This window comes from Canis aureus, chromosome 13 (genome assembly GCF_053574225.1).
Source record: "Canis aureus isolate CA01 chromosome 13, VMU_Caureus_v.1.0, whole genome shotgun sequence".
Classification (NCBI taxonomy): Eukaryota; Metazoa; Chordata; class Mammalia; order Carnivora; family Canidae; genus Canis; species Canis aureus.
The window spans coordinates 10,612,565-10,633,757 of NC_135623.1; the positions used below are offsets into that span (position 1 = coordinate 10,612,565).

The 21,193-nt window shown below is 45.1% G+C and overlaps 1 long non-coding RNA gene across 15 annotated transcripts in view; it reads left to right on the forward strand.

The window, feature by feature from the left end:
• The window catches only part of LOC144281840 (uncharacterized), a 94,198-nt gene that overhangs the window by 3,204 nt on the left and 69,801 nt on the right, over positions 1-21,193 (forward strand). For 3 of the 15 annotated variants that reach the window (XR_013350248.1, XR_013350251.1, XR_013350250.1), the window contains exons 4-5: positions 18,143-18,278; positions 19,564-19,730. The exons of 10 other annotated variants lie outside the window; for them this stretch is intronic. This is a non-coding gene — a long non-coding RNA (uncharacterized LOC144281840). Of the gene's footprint in view, positions 1-189; positions 3,772-10,044; positions 10,315-18,142; positions 18,279-19,563; positions 19,731-21,193 lie in introns of those variants that run through there. 2 more of the 15 variants (XR_013350246.1, XR_013350243.1) reach the window with 2 other exon arrangements.

Sequence of the window (21,193 nt, forward strand, 5' to 3'; positions counted from 1 at the left end):
GCTTTGAAGTCAGACAGCCCTGGGCGTGAATCTCAGCATCCCACCAATTAGCGGTGTGAGTTTGGGAAAGTAATTTGACTTCTCTGAGTTGCAGTTTTCTTATCTGTGAAATGAGGGTAGTAGTGGTACCTCCTTTAGAGTTTTTAAAACAATTTATTTATTATTATTATCTTTAAAATTGACACACAGAGGCAGAGACACAAGCAGAGAGAGAAGCAGGCTCCATGCAGGGAGCCCAACGTGGGACTCGATCCCGGGACCCCAGGATCACACCCTGGGCTGAAGGCAGGCGCTAAACCACTGAGCCACCCAGGCTGCCCGAGTTTTTATTTAAAAACAAACAAAACAAAAAACAAAAACAAAAACAAAAACAGGATTAACTAAGATGATGCACATAAAGCATTTAAGCTGCAGTTGGTACATAGCAAATGCTCAACAAATTTAGGTATATATAAAAAAAACTATGGTTTTATTTATTTATTTAAAAGGTTTTTATTTATTCATTAATGAGAGACAGGGGAAGAGAGAGAGAGAGAGAGAGAGAGGCAGAGACACAGGCAGAGGGAGAAGCAGGCTCCACACAGGGAGCCTGATGTGGGTGGGACTCGATGCCAGGACTCCAGGATCACGCCCTGGGCTGAAGGTGGCGCTAAACCACTGAGCCACCCGGGTTGCCCAAATCTATGTTTTTTTTTTTTTTTTTTTTTTTAATATTTTTTCTTTATTTATTTATGATAGTCACACAGAGAGAGAGAGAGGCAGAGACACAGGCAGAGGGAGAAGCAGGCTCCATGCACCGGGAGCCCGACGTGGGATTCGATCCCGGGTCTCCAGGATCGCTCCCTGGGCCAAAGGCAGGCGCTAAACCGCTGCGCCACCCAGGGATCCCCAAATCTATGGTTTTTAAAGCTATTTTTCCCAGTAGTCTCTTCTGAAGACTTGGGTTGTGTTTTCACAGTGATGTCCTTTGGAGAGTAATATTTGGATCTGGAGGAGGCTGGGGAGAAAGGGAGGATGCCAGTGTGGAAATCCACTGCGTTCTTCTGAATCTGGTGGGCTCAGGGATGATGCTTGGCGGTGAATTTAGGCAAAGGCATGGCTAATGGGGCAACTGGGCATAGGCCAAGTGGCCAGGGTGACTCAAAGCCCTGGGTCTAAAGTGTGACCACTTATAGGACACTGGCCCTGGTGGTCCTGGGAGGGCCAGTGGGTTGGGTGAGAGGAAGGCAGGTGGTGGGTGGACTCCTGTAGGTGGCTGATACCCTGGAAGCTCTGTTGAGATGTGACTGTGCTGTGGCACATGTGCAAGACTGTCTCCCATGAGTAGGAGGCAGGGAGGAAGGATTTAAGCAAGGGCGAGGCCCAGGCCACCAGATGCAATCACAGTGCTGGGGCAGGAAACTCTGAGGTTCTAGGCCAATCAGTAGCTAGGTCTCTGAGGCCTGAGAGGGGCCAGCCTGGGGTGGGAGGTGGTCTGGGTTCCCGAACCTCTGAGCAGCAGTAGAGCCCAGTGATCCTGGCTGAGCCACTGGCGTCAGGGCTGCAGCTCTGGCTTTGTGCCCATTCTTGGAGCTGCCTCAGACACCCATCCCAGCCAGGATTGCTGCAGGGACCAGAGCCAGGGGGAGATGCTGTGCAAGTGGGAGCCCCAGTGGGCCCTGGTGCGAAGCGGAGGGAGAAGAAATGAACAGATCGACCTGCAGAATAATTGAAAGTGGTAGTTCTAGCAAAGACACAGGGCTTGTGTTGGGATGTTCGGGGTCAGGGCCAGCATTAAGAAGTTATACGAGGGCAGTTGGCCCAAGGGAAAAGACACAGGCTGGCCAACTCCCAAGCCATCAGACGGTCTCAGCATCAACACTAACTTTCATCCGTTGGACATTTACTATGTGTTCTTGTTGTGCCAAGAGAGCACTTTGTGTATGTTATCGTGAATCCTGACATTGACCTTGAGACATGGGGATCATCACCCCCTTTTGTGTGTTTGAAGAATTTGGCTCAGAGAGGTAAAGTCACTTACTCAAGATTGCACAGCTAGTAGCTGGTGGAGGCGGGATTTGAACCCACCCCCGACTAGCTGTAGAGCACAGGTTTCTGGCGGCTGTTCCTGCCCTTGCCCACAGTGCTCCAGTTGTGTTGCTTTCCTTTCTACTCCCTGATTGTCTGAAGGGCCCAAGGCCTTGACACATACCCTTCCTTAGGTCTGCAGTGCCCCATTCCCGCCCATCCTGGGTCCCAGTATAAAGCCGCTTCCCTGAGGAAGTCTTACCCCCAGTCTGTTCTATGTCTCTTGGCTGTGATTCCTCAGCATCTCCTCTCCTCCTTGGAGCTGCTGTTACATATTTTTATTTGTAGTAATTTATGTCCAGTTGGTTTTCTCCACAGGAAGAAAATACCCATGAGGTTCAGGAGGGCAGGGACAGGGACAGGCTTTTGGGTTTTGTTTGTTTCTTTTTGTCACAGCTGTATTTCCAGTGCCAGGGACAGGAAGCCTCACACATATTTGCTCTCTCATATCTGGTACCCAGTTCCATCCTTGCTGGCTCTGGGAGCCTCTCTGTGGCCTTGGTATCCTAGCTTCTTACCCACAGCTTGGCTCTGGAGGGGAGTCTTGTGCTGACAGGTGGACTGGGCACCAGCCCTGCATCCCCAGGGCTATGTCCCTGCCAGAGGAGGAGGGGCAGACCCCTGGATGTTCGCACAGCTGGCATTTCCCCTGGACTCCTTCACTGGAGGCGTGGAGCAGAGGCCCGGAGCTCGGCTCACCTTTAGGCTGTAACCCATCTCCTTTGGCTGACACACACTGCCCGTGTGACTTGGAGACAAAGATGCGGTGGCTGGGCGAGAGAAATTGCGTGCTGACATTTTGCACCGAGAGGGTCTGTGACCGGCTCAGGCAGGAGACAGTAATGTTATTAAGTCAGTTTTTAAACTGGACAACATTCTTGACATTTCGGCCGAGATGCCCGAGCATGAAAAGCTTCTCCCTTCCTGTAGTGCATCTGCAAACAGTAACTCTGTAGCAATATGACTTGACTTAAAAGCCTGGGGCAGTTTGCTCATAATTCTAATAACCATCCAGAATTAGATCACTTCACATTCACCTTATTTCTTCCCTCATTCATCTTCTGGTCAGGTCATTAGGAACTCCCTGATTCTTCCCCCAACCTCAGCGTTCTATTATTTATATATTATACACATTTTTCTATAGAGTCCCTGGGAAGATTTAAAATGGCCACAGAGGATGGACTTTCTGCCCTAATGACAGCTTGGGAAACCACCTTTTCTCTATTCACAGATCCATTTTGATCCATTGAGATTTTTAAAACTTCCAGCTAAAAATATTGCACAGGGGTTTCTATCTGGGGTCCCAGTGAGTGTGGGACAGGTCAAGGGGATGAACCAGTGACCACAGCTTGGCAGGAGGGTAAGGGAGGGGGGTCGGATGTTGTTCAAAGCCTTCTATGACCCCAAATGGGCGGCTCTTGGATGTCACCATGTTGCTGTGGCCCTCTTGTGGTTTTAATGTGCCCATGTCAGCTTGATTTGACAGGTTGGAAAACCACCATTTAAAGATGACATTTGGGGCACCTGCGTGGCTCAGTCGGTTAGACATTCTCCTTTGGCTCGGGTCATGATCCCAGGGTCCTGGGATTAGGCCCTACACTGGGCTCCCCACTCAGCGGGGAATCTGATTCTACCTCTCCCTGCTGCTCCCCCTGCTTGTATTCTATGTCTCTTTCTTTGTGTCAAATAAATATGTAAAATCTTTTTTTTTTTAAAGACTTTATTTATTCATGAGAGATGAGAGAGAGAATGAGAGAGAGGCAGAGACACAGGCAGAGGGAGAAGCAGGTTCCATGCAGGGAGCCTGAAGTGGGACTCGATCCCTGGACTCCAGGATCACGCCCTGGGGCGAAGGCAGGCACTAAACCGGCTGAGCCACCCAGGGATCCCCTAAATGTGTAAAATCTTAAAAAAAAAAAAAAAAAAAAAAGACATTTATCGGTGTGCCTGGGTGGGTCAGTCGCTTAAATGTGTGTCTTTGGCTCAGGTCATGATCTTAGAGTCCTGGGATCAAGCCCCATGTGTTGGGGCTCCCTGCTCAGCCTGGAGTCTGCTTCTCCCTCTCCCTCCGCCCCTCCTCCCTACTTGTGCTTTCTCTCTCTCTCTCTCTCTCTCTCTCTCTCTCCCCCCTCTCTCCCTGTCAAATATTTATTTGATAAGATAAAAATCTTAAAGATGACATCTATCTTCATTGTTTGTTTTTCCTGACAACAAAAGAAATACTTGCTCACTATAAATAACTCAAACCCCACAAAGATACATAATGTAGAAAGTGAAGGTCCCTTGTAATCCTGCTACTCCTGAAGATGATAGTACTGTGCATTATACCCTAGATGTTTTTCCTACACATATATCAACAGAAGTAAGAATATATAATTATATATAATTATTTTGTTGTAAAAAAAGTGTGCCACAAACATTCTGGATCCACACTCCATTTCTGATTACTTAATTTCAGTAAACTCTTGGGCTGAGGCCTGGAGTTTGGTTCAGAATTAGGTAAAGATGTCCATCACCCACTCTGCTGGTACTAAAGGAAGTACTTTGTGCTTTAGCCCATGTCAGAGTGTCCTTCCATCTGGAGGCCAAGTCCTGGGCCTCTGCTGGTGCCCTGTGCCTCCCATGGGCAGCAACCTCTGTCTCTGCTGCTTTCCTCCAGAGAGGGTCCCTGGATCCCCCACCTTGGACCCCTCCCATTCTGCTGAAGTACAGAAGGCGGCGAGGTAGAAGGAGCAAGGCGCCTCTGAGGTTTAGCACAGACCTAACATTTCCCAGTGTCCAGCTCTTTTTTCTTTGAGAGTTGGTCTCCGCGATGGTCTAAATATTCGTGTCTCCCAGCAATTCCTATGTTAAAAATCCTAAAGCCCAGTGTGATGATATTAAGAGGTGGGGCCCTTGGGGCGCTTAGGCCCTGAGCGCTGGTCCCTCCTGATGGGATTAGCATCTCACAAAAGAGGTCTGAGAGAGCTCACTCTGCCCTTCTGTCCTGTGAGGACACTGTGAGGAGGAACTGGCCATGAACCAGGAAGGGGGCCCTCACCAGAACACGACCATGCAGGAGCCTCCATCTTGGACTTGCTGCCTCCAGAACTGTGAGAAAACATACTTCTGTTGTTTATAAACCACCCAGTCTGTGGTATTTTGTTATGGCAGCTGAATGAGCAAAGAGAGTCCTCCAAACAATGCAACAAACACCTTTGTTTCCAGTGCACTTCAAAGTTGCATTTTAAAACAGTCTTCCTAATATGCAAGGTTAAGATAAATGGTATTTGGTCTTGGCTGGAAGGACCAGATTTTTCACCTCTTAAAGTTTTAGTCCACGCAGTGAGGTGTTAATTTAATGCGTTGAATGGCAGAACAGATGAGCTCGCAGTGCACAGAGTATTTTCTCCAGGAGCAAAAAGTATTAACAGTAACAAAAATAAGACAAATGATGTGCAGATCAGCACGTTTATGAAGTACAGTATCTAATGATTGTGATAGTTGATCTTCCTTCAATAACTCATTGCTCAAATGAGAGACATTCATTGTCAATATTTTAGAGCATCAAACCACAAACAGGTAGTTCCGCGTAGCAGAAGGAGCTCTCTCCACCTCTAACATCAGTGTGGCAAGTTAGTTTCCCTCTTTGAGCCTCAGTTTCCTTGTTGGTAAGATGGAAAAGATGCCACCTTCTCAGGGTTGTTGCAGAAGTCAAATGGAGTACTAAAGGTCAAGGAGGTTATACAGTAGACATCGTCTTCTAGGATTGCCTAGCATTTAGAGGATGAGTGGGAGGGAAAGCTTCCCCCCCACATGGAAAGGGAAGGGGTCAGGTGCCCATATGTACAGGCACGTGGTCCATGCTTGGCCAACCATATGCTATTGCCTAGTGCAGTATTTGGGAAGGAGTGATGCCCAGAGTTAGGGGACAAATCAGAATTCATCCCGGTGGCCATGGGACCAGCAGGTGGATGTGGCGGTTCCAGGAGTGGCCGCAGCTGTGTTCTACTCAGACTCCTGGCATCCTGGATTTCTCCCTGCTTTTAAGCCTGCTTCGCCTCATTGGCGCTGTGAACTCTCAGTCTTCCTTTGCTGCGTCAGTTGCCTATAGTTGGCTTCCGTCATTTTCAATAAGGAGTCCTGACCTATGGAATCTTCTGTGAGCTGTGCACCCATGAGAGATTTCTTTTTGTGGGATGTGGCTCCTTTCCTGGAGGACTGAAAAATACGGATGCCTGGGCCCTGCCCCTGAGCTTCCAATTATGGGCAATTTTGGTTTAGGGGGTTCTTCAAATTGGAAGGAACCAAAAGTGACGGTCTTGGTCCTGCTTCATGATCTGACCAGAGCACAAAGGCAATGTCTTTTAGAAAATGTGCCCACATGTGTCCATTATCTCCCTAAATTGCTTCTCCCGGAATTCCTCCCTTCTAGTTAACCTGACCTAGGTTAACCCGGAAACAGGTTTAGGCGGAAGGAGAGTCATTACAGCATTGTGTCTAATTTAACAATATGGAGATAGGCCTGATCGCCACAAATGAGGCTAATGGTTACGTAAGTCATGGTGTAGCCACTCTAAGGAATGTTATGCAACCACTAACAAGTGATGTTTGGGTAGAGGTAGGAAATATTTGTAAGTTAAGTATGCTTGACCAAGAAGATACAAGAGAATCTATCAAAATATTTGTGGCACAGTGTGTTTCTTTCACAAAATACAGCTTTCTCCAGCTTCTCCTCCTTCCTCTTCATGTTGTTCAGTTCAGTCAAACTGGTTTGTGTGCAGAGAGAGTTTCTACCAAATTACCGAGAAATGTTGGCTGACAGGACAGTGGCCATTTGAAGGCCAGCCATCTGGCCTAAACTCGTCCTGGGTTAGTCACTCCGTGCCCGGCTTCCTGCCTCCCGTTGGGGTGGCTGCCACCGATGGGCACGCTGGTGAAGAGTGCGTTTTGCTGTGCAGGTGGACAGGCCTGGCTTGCCCCCAGTGGGGAGAATAGTAGGAAGTATGACACGGTCCAGTTACTTTATGATTTCCTTATAAGGCGTCCTACTGAAACAGATGTTTGAAGGAAACTCTCTTTTCCAGCTTGAATATGGATCAAGATAATAATAGATTGCCAGGTAAAATGTTTTATCTCTAGTCATTAAAAATCATGTATTTCCAGTCTTCACTCCTTTTTTAAAAGTTTCTGTGAATTGGTAGAAAATATTCATTTATTGGTGTGTTCATGCACTCATCATTTATCATGCATTTGCTGAGAACAGAGCTGGGCAAACACCTTTGTTCACTTGCATCGTTTCCTGAGGTCAGAAGCTTCTGGTATTTGTTTGGCTCAGTCTGGCTGCTTGAGGCTTTTGGATTCTGGTCTTTGCTTGGGTGTTGAGGGGTTTTATCCTCGTTCCTCCTGGTTCTTAGCTGAGAGGGGCAGTTCAGTCAGCTTTCCATTATCCTCCCAGAAGTCCTGGGCAGAGACTCCAGCTCTACCTCCCCTCAGCCTTTGCAGGGGGACATCCTGCCAGCCACCCTCTCTCCTTTAGGCCTAGTCTTGAAAGAATAGAAAGTCTGCTCTCTCCTAGTTCAGTCCATTCCAGTTCAACCCATTAAACAGGAAATCCTGCCATTTGAGACAACACAGATGGACCTTGAGGGCATTATATCAAGTGAGACAAGTCTGACAGAGAAAGATGAATGCTGTATAATTTCCCTTATATGTAGAACCTAACAAGCAAATGACAATAACAAAATAAAACAAAAATCAAACTCCTAAGAAAAAAAAGATCAGATTGTGGTTACCAGAGGTAGCACATGGAGAATGAGGAGTTAGGTGAAGGTGACCAAAAGATACAAACTTCCAGTTATAAGATAAATACATACTGGGATGTCATGTGCCACATGGTGACTATAAGTCAACACCACTGTAGGATATATTTGAAAAATGTATTAAGAAGGTAGAACCTGGGGCACCTAGATGCTTAGTCGGTTAAGCATCTGATTTGATTTTGGCTCAGGTCATAATCTCAGGGTTATGGGATCAAGCCCCATATTGGGCCCTGCACGGAGTGTGGCACCTGCTTAAGATTCTCTCTCCCCCTGCCTCTGCCTCCCCCCTCCACTAAAAAAAATACTAATAACTGAAAAAAAAAAAAAAAAGTAGATCCTGACAGTTCTCATCTTAAGGAAAAAAATCCATTTTTTCGTATCTGTGAGATGATAGATATTAACTAAACTTACTGTGATCATTGCACAACATATGCACATCAGGCCATTATGTTGCACTCCTTAAACTTACATAATGCTATCAATTATGTTGCAATAAAACTGGAAAAAATAAAAATTTAAAAATTTAAAAAAGAAAAACATGGATGTTACCCTGAGCCCAGGCCTGTGCTGGGGATTGAGGTGGATATAAAAGGTTAGAAGCTCTAAACTTACTTGGAGGCAAGGCAAGGATACAAGTAGCCATGTTCTGTGAAACCCTCCAAGGACACTCTTTGGCATCCTGTCCTAGCCTGTATTGCCACTGGGTTAGTGGTTGTTTTTCAGTCATTTGTTAGTTTATGTTTTCAACACACTTGCTGGATATTGGGTGGGCACTGTGCAAGCCCTGGCAACAGAGCCAGAAGCTCATAGTCTTGAAGGGGAGATAAGTTGTGCATAAATAACTATACAGTAAAATGCAGAAAATTGTATTCTTTGAACTTCTGCTGGTTCTACTTCTCTAATAGCTCTTAAACCCTTTTCCTCCTCATTCCCACTCCTATTTTGTTTCTCTTGTGGATGACTATATAGACTTCCTAACTCAACCAGCCTCCAGTCCAGCTTCCACATTCCCATCAGATGGGTTTGTCTAAAATCTAGACATATATCTCCATATACTGCCAAATCCTCCAGTCTCTACACAAGGCCATCTGTGGGATGGAACTCTGCCTCCCCTTTCTAGCCAGACTGCTTGCCCCCAACCTGCTTCACAGTCTCTGTAGTTTTGGTACAATGTGCCTTTGTGTCTTCGGGCCTGGTATTCTCTCTTCCAGACGAGCTGTCCCAACCTGTTCTCCTAAAAGACTTCAAACCTCAACTCCTATACCAGATCATCTGGAAAAGCTTCCTACATTTCTTTTTCTTTTTCTTTTTCTTTTTCTTCTTCTTTTTCTTTTTCTTTTTCTTTTTCTTCTTTTTCTTTTTTTCTTTCTACAACTCTTCAGTGGGTGTCCGCTATGTGCCAGGCATGGTGCCAGGAATATGAAAGTGAGTAAAACCAATATGGTACCTGACTTCATAGAGCTTCAAGCCAGGTGGTAAAAAGAGATACATGTTAGACAAATTTACAAAAAAAGTAGGATCACAAATTGTGATAAACAGTATGAAGAGGATAAATGCAGGATGCTCTCAGAGAGGATGGCCAGGACTCCACTCCCAGAGTATTGAACAGCCACAGGACATCCGTCCTAATCTGGTACCAGGCCTCTCACTCTAAGGAGATGGTCTGACCAGAGGTATAACGAGAACCATTTGGCTTGGCCCTGACCCTGTGTCAGTTGTCTCTGTAGTGGCAATATAGTCCTTTGCTGGATACCTTCTGGGAGGTTCTGCTCAGCTCCAGTGATCTTCCTGTATTACCCTCCTCATCCTTGGCTATGTACCCCCATAGATGTGTCTGTACCATGGGACCAACCCTCCTTGGTCATGTTTGGATGTGTCACAATGGATACCTGAGCCAATTTGGTGAGATCGATTCTTTCTCCTCAGATTTTGAGACCCAGAGATCTGGTAAAGGCTGAAATTTTCTCTAGAATAGAACATATGGAACTTGGGAGGAAGGAGTGTCCATTTCCTTCTGCCTGAGAAGCAAATATGCTGAAGAGAACAGCAGAGCAAGGACTTTCTTGAGGTCTGGTGCTATTTGTGCCCTTGAGTTCTGGGAAACAACCCTATGTTCCTTTAAATGATTCCCCTTTGCTGTCTAAGCTTAGCTTCTGTTGGTTTCTATTTCTTGCAGCTTAAGAATTCTAGCTATATAGATCCCAAACAGCTGATCATCAGCGTGGGCAAGTTGAAGAAAAATCAGTCACCTCAGCAAAGACTTGGATGGAGCTAGTCAGTGCATGTCAATCTATGGGGTCAGGTGTTCAAGACTTGCAGCTTCTTGGCTGACCTTGAAATGTCTCATGGGTAGTTTCAGCATCTTGTGCATCCCAAGTCAACTCCAAAATGAAATCGCCCAGATAGCTGTTAACAAATACACTGTAACTGGTCTGTCCAGTTCTAATGGTTGGTTAGCATCTGTGTGTACATGTCCTGTGTTTACCTCAGCGGAGCCTTTGGTCTTTTGGGAGTAGTTGTAACTCTGCAGAGCATATGGTCTGGTTCTAATCCCTGCAGGGATATTGATATTCTGTAGATGCATGATTTGCCAGGTCAGATTTTTTTTTTCTGCTTCTTTCCTCTTGAGAAATCAAATTTTTTCCTATTCTAGATCACAAAGAGAATTTTTTTTTCTGGTTGAATTTTTAACAGATCTTTATGAGTAAAATTAGCTGCCTTTGACTTCTCGGGTTTACTGTCCTCTTGGGTTAATTTTATTTAATCGGTGGCAGAATAAGTTTTCTAAAAATCACACTCCTTCCATAGTCTTAGAAAAATAAATGAAAAAAAAAAAGGCCCCATTTAAGTGGCCTTGTTATTTCTCTTGATTTGCACAGCCTTAGCCTCTCGCTTTTGTCCATACAAACCGTAACACAGAGGTCACAAAAACCCCTTGACTTATTTAAATGTGGTAATAGCATCGTTGATGCAAACATGGGGTTAACCCAAATATTTCATAGTTTAGAGATTTTCAACTAATAAGAGGAATCAAGCACTATATTTGGGGAGAGATTAAGGTCACTGGCCCTCATTTGAGTTGATTGGTCTCTTGAAATGAGATGCTAATTGTGAAATTGATAGGCAGATTTCCAATTTTTTTACCCCCAATAGTTTATGTTTATAATTAAAATAATAAAAATGGAAAATGTCCAGTTCAATCAGCATAATCTCTCATCTATTCTCAAGCAACCTAACTGAAGTGAGATGCATCTGTGCGTGTAAGTCACGAATTCCTTTTCCTTTGCCTCTCCTGGCTGGAGGGAAGGGGAGGAATAAATTGCTTATAGTCTAGATATGTTGACATCTCAGAAACTAGAGAAGACCAACTACAGTGTTAGAATAAAAAGAAAAACCAAAAAAGAATTGGGGCCACTTTATATAAATAAAAGAAGATTCTGGTTTGCAGTTAAGGTTATTAGTTGATTCATTCATACAAGCAATATTTACCTGGGTACCTATTCTGTACCAGGAACTAGGGATATGGAGGTGAATATGAAAGTTAGATTCCAGGTCTCGTGGAGGCTACATTTTGGTCAGGGAGGTTTTTAAGCAGGGAGTGGGGTGATTTGATGTGGTTTCTGCTAGCTAATGGCCCTGGCTGCCCTGTGAAAAATGCACTGGAGGGAACCCAAGTGGAAGCAAGAAGACTAGTTAGAGGACTCTTGTAGTCGTCCAGGTGGGAGATAACAGAACAGTGGTTTAGAACTGGTTGTGACAGTGACAAAGGCAAGAAATGACACATTTAGAATGTTTTGGAAGTTGAGTGGAAAGGACTAGCTGATATGGTATGGGGGTTGAAGAGAGGAATAGACTTTCCCCCCTCAAATATATGGTTGTGTCATATGGCAGGTGGGGAAACTGAGGGGGATCTGGGAGTTCCATTTTAGATATGTTGGCTGTGAGATGCATCCAAATTGACAGGTTGCTAGCTACCTCAGTTCCAGAGGAGGATGGGGAGACCAATCCTTGATAAGGTCTGGCTCCAGTGAGGAGGGAGGCAGAGTTTTCCAAGCTATGGGGAGCACTAGAAAATGATTTGCATGACAACTTAGAATAAGAAAACTGTCTTGGCCAGCTGATACATTGGGCAGCACCTGAAAAAAGGAATTCAATAAAGATGAATGAAAGGTGAACGAACCCAAGGACAGAAGGGAGCTTGGAGGGAAGGAGGAAGACAGAGATATTTTGCATCCTAAGAGCAGGGTTTAGGGAAGAGTAGACCCCATTGAAGCCAAATGGAAGAGTATGACAATGCATGTGTGTCCTGCCCCTGCTTCTGTAGTGGGAAGAGTCTTGATTTAAGGGTCAGACAGATCTGCGTTCTAATCCAGATACTATCACCTGCAAGCTGTGTGTTCAGGCCACTTGCTGGACCTCTCTGCACACATACTTTGAAAAATTTCTGTCTCCCCAAAACATTGAAGTCATTAGGTAAAAAGTAATTTGTTTCCCCTTTCTAGTGTTGAGCAAAGAAATATCAAGCTGCAGCTCGAAATGTCAGGTCAACTTGAGAGAGTGTGACCACATGAATTGAAATAATTGCAGCCAAAAGCAAAGGCAGTTTTCTTTAGGCAGAGGTCTTATCTTGCATGAATGGGTCATTTAAGCTGTGATTTTTAAAACCTTGAGACAGGCTTTTGTACCCTCCAGGCTGTTGTCTGGGATGCTGGGAGAGGGACCAAGGGGCCATTTTCCAAGAGTATCCCAGGTGATAAGCTCAGGAATGTCCAATAACCTTGACTACTTCTGTGATTGAGAAGAGATCAAAGGAAACGGAGGTACATTCCCAAGAATTAAAAGACCTTCAGAGCAAAAGGAACAAAAGCAAAAATAAAAATAAACAAGTGGGACTATACCAAACTAAAAAGCTTCTGCACATTGAAGGAGACCATCAGCAAAATGAAAGAACGACCTACACAATGGGAGAAAATATTTGCAAATCCTATATCTGATAAGAGGTTAATATAAAAATATATAAAGAACTCATAACTCAAAAACAAAAAACCAGTCTGATTAAAAAATAGGCAGAGAAACAGAATGGACATTTTTCCAAAGAAGACATACAAATGGCCATTGGGTACCTGGAAAGGTGCTCAACACCATGTATCATCAGAGAAATGCAAATCAAAACTACAATGAGATACCACCTCCCACCTGTCAGAATGGCTATCATCAAAAAGACAAGAGGTAACGAGTGTTGGTGAGGATGTGGGGCAAAGGGAACCTTCATGCACTGTTGGTGGGAATGTAAATGGGTGTGGCCACTGTGAAAAACAGTATGGGGGTTCCCCAAAGAAATTAAAAATAGAACTACCACATGATCTAGAAATCCTACTTCTGGATATATATCCAAAGGACCCCAAGGAGATATCTGTACCCATACTCACTACACTTTATTCAGAACAGCCAAAATATGGAAACAACCCAAGTGTACATCAACAGATGAATGGATAAAGAAGATGTGGTATATATACACAAAGGAATATTATTCAGCCACGAGAAAGAAGGAAATCTTGCCACTCGAACATTGAGGAAACTTATGCTAAGTGAAAATAAGCCTGACAGAGAAAGACGAATACTGTATGATGTCACTGACATGTGGAATCTAAAACAAAAAAGAAAAAAGTTGAATTCACAAAAACAGTATAAAAGTGGTTGCCAGGGCCTAGGAGATGGGGGAAATTGGTAAAAGAGTACAAACTTTCAGCTATAAGATGAATAAGCTCTGAGGATCTAATGTAAAGCATGGTGACTAGAGTCGATAACACAGTATGTGTAATTGAAATTTGCTAAGGGAGCAGAACTTAAACGTTCTCACTTTAAAAAAAAAAAGATAAATCTGTGAGGCAGTGGATGTGTTAATTAACTAGATGGGGGATTCCTTTCACGATGCATATGTGTATCAAGTCACCATGATATGCACTTTAAATATCTTGGAATTTTATGTCAATTACACATTAATAAAGCTGAAATTTAAGAAAGACTTTATTATTTTAGGAAAAAGTATGCAGTGCTTCCTCTGTCTACATTCTAGGAGTGTCTTGCAAAGGGTATTGATATATCCTTCATCTTTTGTCAATTTTTACATCCGATGAGGAACGAGAAGAGACTTTTCATTGTGGGAATGCTGTGGGATTATGTCTGAGGGAAATCATGTCATCTCATCTTAATTCTAAATCTAGTTGTTTGGTTCACATGATGCCAATGAATTCTTTATACTTTTTCATCACTGGGTTTTCTGGTTTAATGGCTTGTGCATAGACACTGGCCATGAGGAGATGGCCCTGTTTTCCTAAATGTATATTATAAACCAGAACTTCTCAAACTAAACCGTGTACACAAACCACTTGGGCATCTTGTCAAAGTGCAGACTGGTTCAGCAGGTCTAGGTGGGGTCTGAGGTTTTGCATTTCTGATTAGCTCCCGGGATGCCTGAACTTGCTGGTGTGGGGATCACATTCACACCTGAGTAGCAAAGTTGTAGCATCCTGGTCTGTTAGTGGAGCCCAAGGGAGGAGAGGTTCATGACAAAAAGGTTTGGGGAAAATTGTATATTTTATCTCACCACGTAGATTTAAAATGCACCGTATTCACATCTTCTTAAAGTCTCTGAGAAGTTCTGCCGTTAAAAAGAAACTATTTGTTTTACTCAATGTCAAACTCATTTAATCATGAAACCCCTTTTCAAGGAAAGCCATCAACATTCAGTAGAATTAGTGTTCTTCGTATCAAATTTTGGAGAACAATTTGAGGCACCAAGGATAATCATGTTGATTGCAAACAGTTGCTAGGCAGTCCCCTGGGAGAATGCCACAGTGTGTGATTATTAAGAACATGGGCTCTGAAGTTGAGTCAAAGCCTGTGGTTGAATCTTGGCTCTTCACTTAGAGCTGTGTGACTGTGGGTCAGTCCACTGCTCTGAACCTCAGTTTCCTAATGTATAAGTGGGGATAATAAAAGATCCCGAAAATGGAAGCTGATATCATAGTTGCCTGGGTTGGCGAAACATGATGCTGATCATCTTGGTTAGAGTGAAAAGGGCTCAGGTGAAGGAAACCCAGGGAAAACAGTAATATAGGAAAGGTTGGGAGTTTGAGCCCAAAGGGCCCCAGAGACTGTCTGATGCTGCACCCTCCGTTTATGGGTGGGCGACCTGGTCACACAGTGGAAGGAATTCACCCAGGTCAGACGTGAAGAGCAGACCAGAACCCAGAACTCTGGCCTGACCCTGCTGCACTCTCCAGCCCACTGTGCCAGGCATCATTCAAATCACCCAAGTAACACCTTCAGGTTTCCTTGTGACGAACCACCTTTGTTCCGACATAGTGTTTGAAACTGTGGCACAGAGAGGGGATAAGAAAGATTTTGCAGGGCACCTTTCCCTTTGGGGGCCCAGGCGAGAGACCTCCACTGTTGCCGGTTAGAACCCTCAGTTTACCAGGGTGCTCATGGAAGTGGTGGTGACCTTCCCAGAGAAGCAATACCCAGGTGGTGGGGGTGGGGATGTCTATAGGACATGGTGCAGCCTGAGAGGGACCCTGAGGCCAATTTTGTAGAGGTCAGGCCAGTCCCCCAGGCCACCCTATGGCTGTGGGTCCCAGGGTGTGTTGCTTACTCGATCTGCCCACAGGCCAAAGGGACAAGAAGTAAACACACTACTTTACTACTTTACAGTTCCTGAAGGCCTGTCTGTTTGATTTCTACTTTGAATCTCAAAACATCCCTGGAAAGTGCCTCGGTTTGCAGTGTTCTGAACCGAGGCTCCCTCATTCAGGAAGAAGGAGACAACGTGCTGCCCATGGTGGGGGAGGTACTTGATGCCCAGGTCCTCGGGTACCTCTGTCTTCAGCCCCAGCTCTTGTCTTCACAAAGCCCTCCCTAAACAACCCGAATGGGTGCATCTGGCCTGACAGCTGAGGGCTGTTACCTAACCGGTTTCCTGAAAACTCTTTCTTCCTTACCTCTCTCACTTCAGGTGTGGAGGCTGTGCAGAGCCCCAGAGCGTGAGTGAGCCACTAGGTTGGTGGACAAAAGGATAGACTGATGCGGGAAACAAAGGCAAAAGAAAAATTCAATTTCCTTACTACCCATATAGTCCACTGACAAGTCCTTGAAACAGGCAGAGTGACATTCCTCTAGAAACTCCTCTCCCTCCATATTAATACTTTGCTAAGGGCACAAGGCAATTTTAGCCCGACCCCCAGGATCCTGTAAGTCTATTTATCATGAAAGTTCCTTTGGAAACTTCCTTTATCTCTACCCTCCAAGATACATACTGGCAATCATTCCCCAAGCATACGACCCACCGGAAATACATCTAAACGGTCTCAGGACAAGGTTTTATTAGACAGTAATAAATGACCCTTTACCAACAATAGCCAGCCCCCTCAAGGTCCTGAAAACTTGCTTCCAAATTCCTTAGAAACTTAGGCTATCCCTAACCCCTTCCCAACTTGAAAGTATAATATAATGGGCCACTCCTCATGACCCTGGTGCAGCTCTTTCTGCCCACAGGTCGTGTCCCTGTGCTTTGATAAAATCACTTTTTTTGCACCAAAGATGTCTCAAGAATTCTTTCTTGGCTGTGGCTTCGAACCTTCATGTCTTTCCTACTCACAGACCATCCAGGGCAAAATCTCACCCAACATCCTGATCATATAATGCTGACTAACGTTCGAGAGGAGCTTATAAAGTTCGTTCACGTCCATTTTCTTATTTCTTCCATCTGCTAGCCTCAAGAGTGGACAGGGCAGGGTTTGCAATTCCCCTTTTTACAGATGAAGGAACTCAGGCTTAGAGCCGGCATGATGGGTCCACGGCAAGACCGCAGGGCAACCAGGACAGAACCAAGGCTCTGGGCTGGTCCAGGCCACCCCAGGAACTGGATCAGGGGCCACCCCTTGCCTGACGGAGCTCCTCTGCTGCTGCCACATCCAGGAAAATCCGTGTCCCCTAAAGAGCTGTGAGCACCATTCTTCCCAGAACTGCCCCTTGCCCTGTGCCAAAGGAGAGAAAGAGTGGGTTTTTAAGAATCCTCTTGCAATAGCCCAACACTCAGCCTGGCCTGCAGTCAGCCCAAATGCATGTTTGTGCAAGTAGGGGTGGGCAGGCGAGGGCAGAAAGAACCCCGGGCTCTGTGCCCAGTGCCTGAGATTTCCCAGGAGGGAAGCCGGCGTCCAGGCAGAAAGCCAGAAGTGTCCCTCATCACTCCCGAAAATGGGTCCTGGAGGAGCCGTCCATCCCTCGTCCCTGCTGCTGATGCATAGCGCGGGGGGACGAGAAGGGGCCAGCCTTGCCCCCCGAGGGCTCCCACCGAATCCGGGAGGAAGCCGCGTATTTGTCTTATTTCCTGTGCACCATTTTGACTTATTTTCCCGGTCCAAAGAAAGAGCTGCCATGTAAACTAAGGCTCCGTTCTAGGGGGCCTGTTGGCTCCTTGGAGTCTGTAATTGGGGCATTGAAAGGATACAAAAAAAAAAAAAAAAAAAAAGCCCACAGAGGAGTGGATGATCTTTTATACTTAAAGTTCCCCCCTCTATAAAAGCGACATATTACAAACCTCTTTCTCCTCTCGAACATTTCTTGCTAAGTGCATTCTGATGCCACATTGAAACGCAAAATAGCTGGAATCAAGCAGGCACCGAAGGCTATTTATATGCTAATCTCTATTTCCCAAGCTGAAGCAGGAACCTGCAACTGGGTGCTGCTTCTAATGATGGCTCGGCTTTAACCTCTCTGGAAGAAAGAAAAGTATTTTCCTTAAGAAAACAACTCAGTTTCTTTAAGATGAAATGTAATTATCTATTATCAGATGTCCCTTAAAATGCAAGGCCTATTAAAGCTGCTAAAAATATTGAAGCCCTAATTTCACCATAATAGCATTTTAATTTCAGCAAATCACGGCTCTATTGTTACAGGACATTTTGCGGTAGGAATGTGGTAAGAGGTCCATCTTAGCTTTCTTCTTAACATTTTCCTTTCTTTGAGAAGTACAATTAAATCATTGCAATCATCTAACCTTGCTCGACACAAAATTTTACTTATCAAGCGCGAAAACAATGGTCATTAGCATTTAAAAGAATTTGTTTTAAAAGTAGCTAAAGTTTAATTGCTTTAAATATTCTTGTTAGAATGTGCAGCCGCTGTTGGTTCAACGTTCATATTAAAGAGAGACGGTGTTTAATTGATCGCTGAATTTCATTGAAAAATATTTACTTTTTTCCTGGGCAAAGTACGAAAGAGACGTTTTGATGGACCCTGGAGGAGGAATGGTTTGGGGGAAGACGGCGGAGTGTGGGGAGTAGCTGGCAGAGTGACCAGCTGGGTGCTCACCTGTGCATTGCCTGCATTTTCGGGAGCCCTTCCTCTGTAAGTCTCTAAAGCGAACCCCCTCCTCCCTCCCCGCCCTGTCGTCTTAATAGACCGCAACGGGAAGCATCTCTTCTCCACTGCAAAATCCTTGAACTTGTATTCTTGTTTATCGGAGACCCTGGGGCTAATCTCGACATCTAAAGAGGGGGAACTCCATGCTGGGGTATCCAACCTCTCCCCTCTGAGCGTTTTGAAACTGGGGCCCAGAGCAGAGCTGGTGCGCAGCAGAGAGGGGGCCACTCTGTGCCGGGTCTTCTGCCCACACCTGTTGGGGAGAGCAGACTCTTCCACAAATCCAGCTCAATCTCCATCTCCTTTTTTATTTAAGAGACTTTAGGCGTCTTAGTGGTGCTGTCCCCACTGAGTCTCACCAATTTTACAGGATTTCTGAGTTCCTGGGGGAGGCTCTGGCTGGTGGGAAGAGCCCTGAGGAACAGGGCCAGAAGACAATCAGCTCAATAGGCTACTGACTGAAGTTGGCAAAGAAGATGTCGTTGGGACCCTCGGAATTAGTGTTTATTGAGCACGTTACTGTGCACCCGGCACTGAGTTACTGAGTGCTGAGATCTTCATTTGCATCATTTCCCTTAATCTTTGCAATAACCCTCTGATGGACAATACTATTCCCGTTTTCCATGTGTGGCAACTGAGGCTCGAGGAGGCTAATTTGTGCAAGCAGCCAGTGGGAGGCAGAACCTCAAACCATCCGAGATCCATCTTCTAACAACTTCCGTGCTAAGTAGCTTTCTTCTATTAGTTTCTGTCCTTAGCCATGACCATAACTTGGGCCTCCCGCTGGGACCCAGGTCACACTAAAAGCCAGTTGCTTCACTCCATTCTACTTCCTTTCTGCCCCCTTTGCCTTGGGACCCTCTGGGCCCATGTATACATGGAATTTAAAAAGTCTCCATTTTTTCCCCCTTGAGTCTCAGTTTGCTACCTGGAAAATGAGGAACTTGGCTCACCCAGTCTTCAGGAGCTCTGCTGGGTCCAAGTTTCTATGGACTCAGTTCTGGCCTGGGAGGGTACTGAGTACCTAATCTGTGCCAGGCCTGGGGTGTTCAGAGAAGGGTAACATGGATCCCTGCCTTCTAGATGAATGCTCTCAACAGCCAGCTCACTGCAGCTGACCATCTTCCTTCTAATGTCATAGGGCTGAACAATGGCAGCTGTACCCAGCACAGTACTGGTTGGATCCTTCAGGGTCCCAGGGCAATCTGAGATTTTGCTTGGTGTTCCCTTTCATTTGCTGGACCAATGCTCCTTCTCTTTCAACATCCAGCTCAAGAGTTACATCTCCTGGGGAGACTTTCCAGCCTCTTTTCAAACTTGGATTCCCATGACTCTTCCAGCATTTCTGTTGTGTAGCATCTCCTCTTACAATAGAAAAGTGAGGATGTAGCCCAGGTTAAATGTCTGGTTCTACTGTGTGCCAACGGATACTCTCAGGTAAGTCCCTTATCCTCACTGAAGCTGTTTCCTTGTCTCTACAGTGGGGTAATAATAGTGTCCACTTCCCCCTTTTGTTGTAAGTGCCTAGTGAGATTTGTATAAAGCTCCTAGAACAGTGTCTGGCACATGCAAGCACTTAATGAGCATTATTTACTATTAACATAATAAAGGTACTTACTCCTAGGTGTGTGCTACTGCCGGGCCATGTGCTCTGCCAAGATTGTTACTTTTATGTCTCTGTGGCTAACACAGAGACTGCTGCCTATGGGCAAGCATCAGAAAATGGGCAAGAGCAAGGGGTCCAATTTATGTCATGGCACTTACCAGCTCTGTGACCTTGGATAAGTTCCATGACTTCTCTGACCTCCAGTTTCTTCATTTTATTTATTTATTTATTTATTTATTTATTTATTTATTTATTTATTTAGTTTCTTCATTTTAAATGGAGATACCTACCATGCCTTCTTTGTGAGATCATCTAGAGAGTTACCTGAGGCCACGTTGGGGAAGTTCAGTCCTTGTTCAGGGACAGTTGTAAGAGCCCAACCCATGGTACCCATTAGGTGACCAGGTGCTCATTAATCACTGACATCTGTATTCCCCTTTCACAGTCTTATCTCATTTAATCACAACAGTTCTGGGAAGGACCTTTATTATAAACTCTGGTTCATCAAGATCCTACAGCTGGTAAGAGGCAGGTCCTCTGACCTCACATCCCCTCACCCCCCCATTAACCACCCCCTGACATCCTGTATGATGAAGTCAGGTGGACACAACAATGATTCTCAAACAGGCCAAATCATCTTCCATTAAAGTTAAATGGGATTTAGGGAAAAAAAGTTAGGTGGCATTTGGACTCCTTAGGAATCCTGGCTAAATCGATTTCATAATGGCGGGTCCTGAAATGACACCTCCAACAAGAAGCTGCACTTGGCTTTTTATACTCTTCGGAAGCTGTTATAAATATTATATTTGAAATAGCAGATTTCAAGTTGAAGTCCCCTTTGTCCACTCTGGAATTCAGATTTATTTCTAAGAGACCAGTGCAATTTTCTTATCTTTTTTACAAATTACTATAGTCTGGGTTAATCTCATGCAGCAATAAAGCTGTTTGCCCAGGAAGCTGCCTGTGGTGTCAGAGCTGATGAATGGCTCGGTCCAGAACATTGAAAAAACTTGGTTCTCCTGCGGCAAACTACTGATGTGTTCAGCTGCTCAGATGTTAGTGGGCAGACACTCTCACCTCGATCAGGGCATCGGACCCTTTGAACCTAAGAGGTCTGAGGTGCTCCAAGCTGCCTCTCTCCTTCATAAAGAAGGTATTCCTGTCTGAAGCTTTCTGATAGTGGCTGTGAATCAAGTGATGACAGTCAAAGCCAGAACAGGGAGTGGGTACAGGCAGGGTGGTCTCAAGGGACAAGAGAGTGAGCGAGCTGGTCTCAGAAGCAGACAAGAGTGGA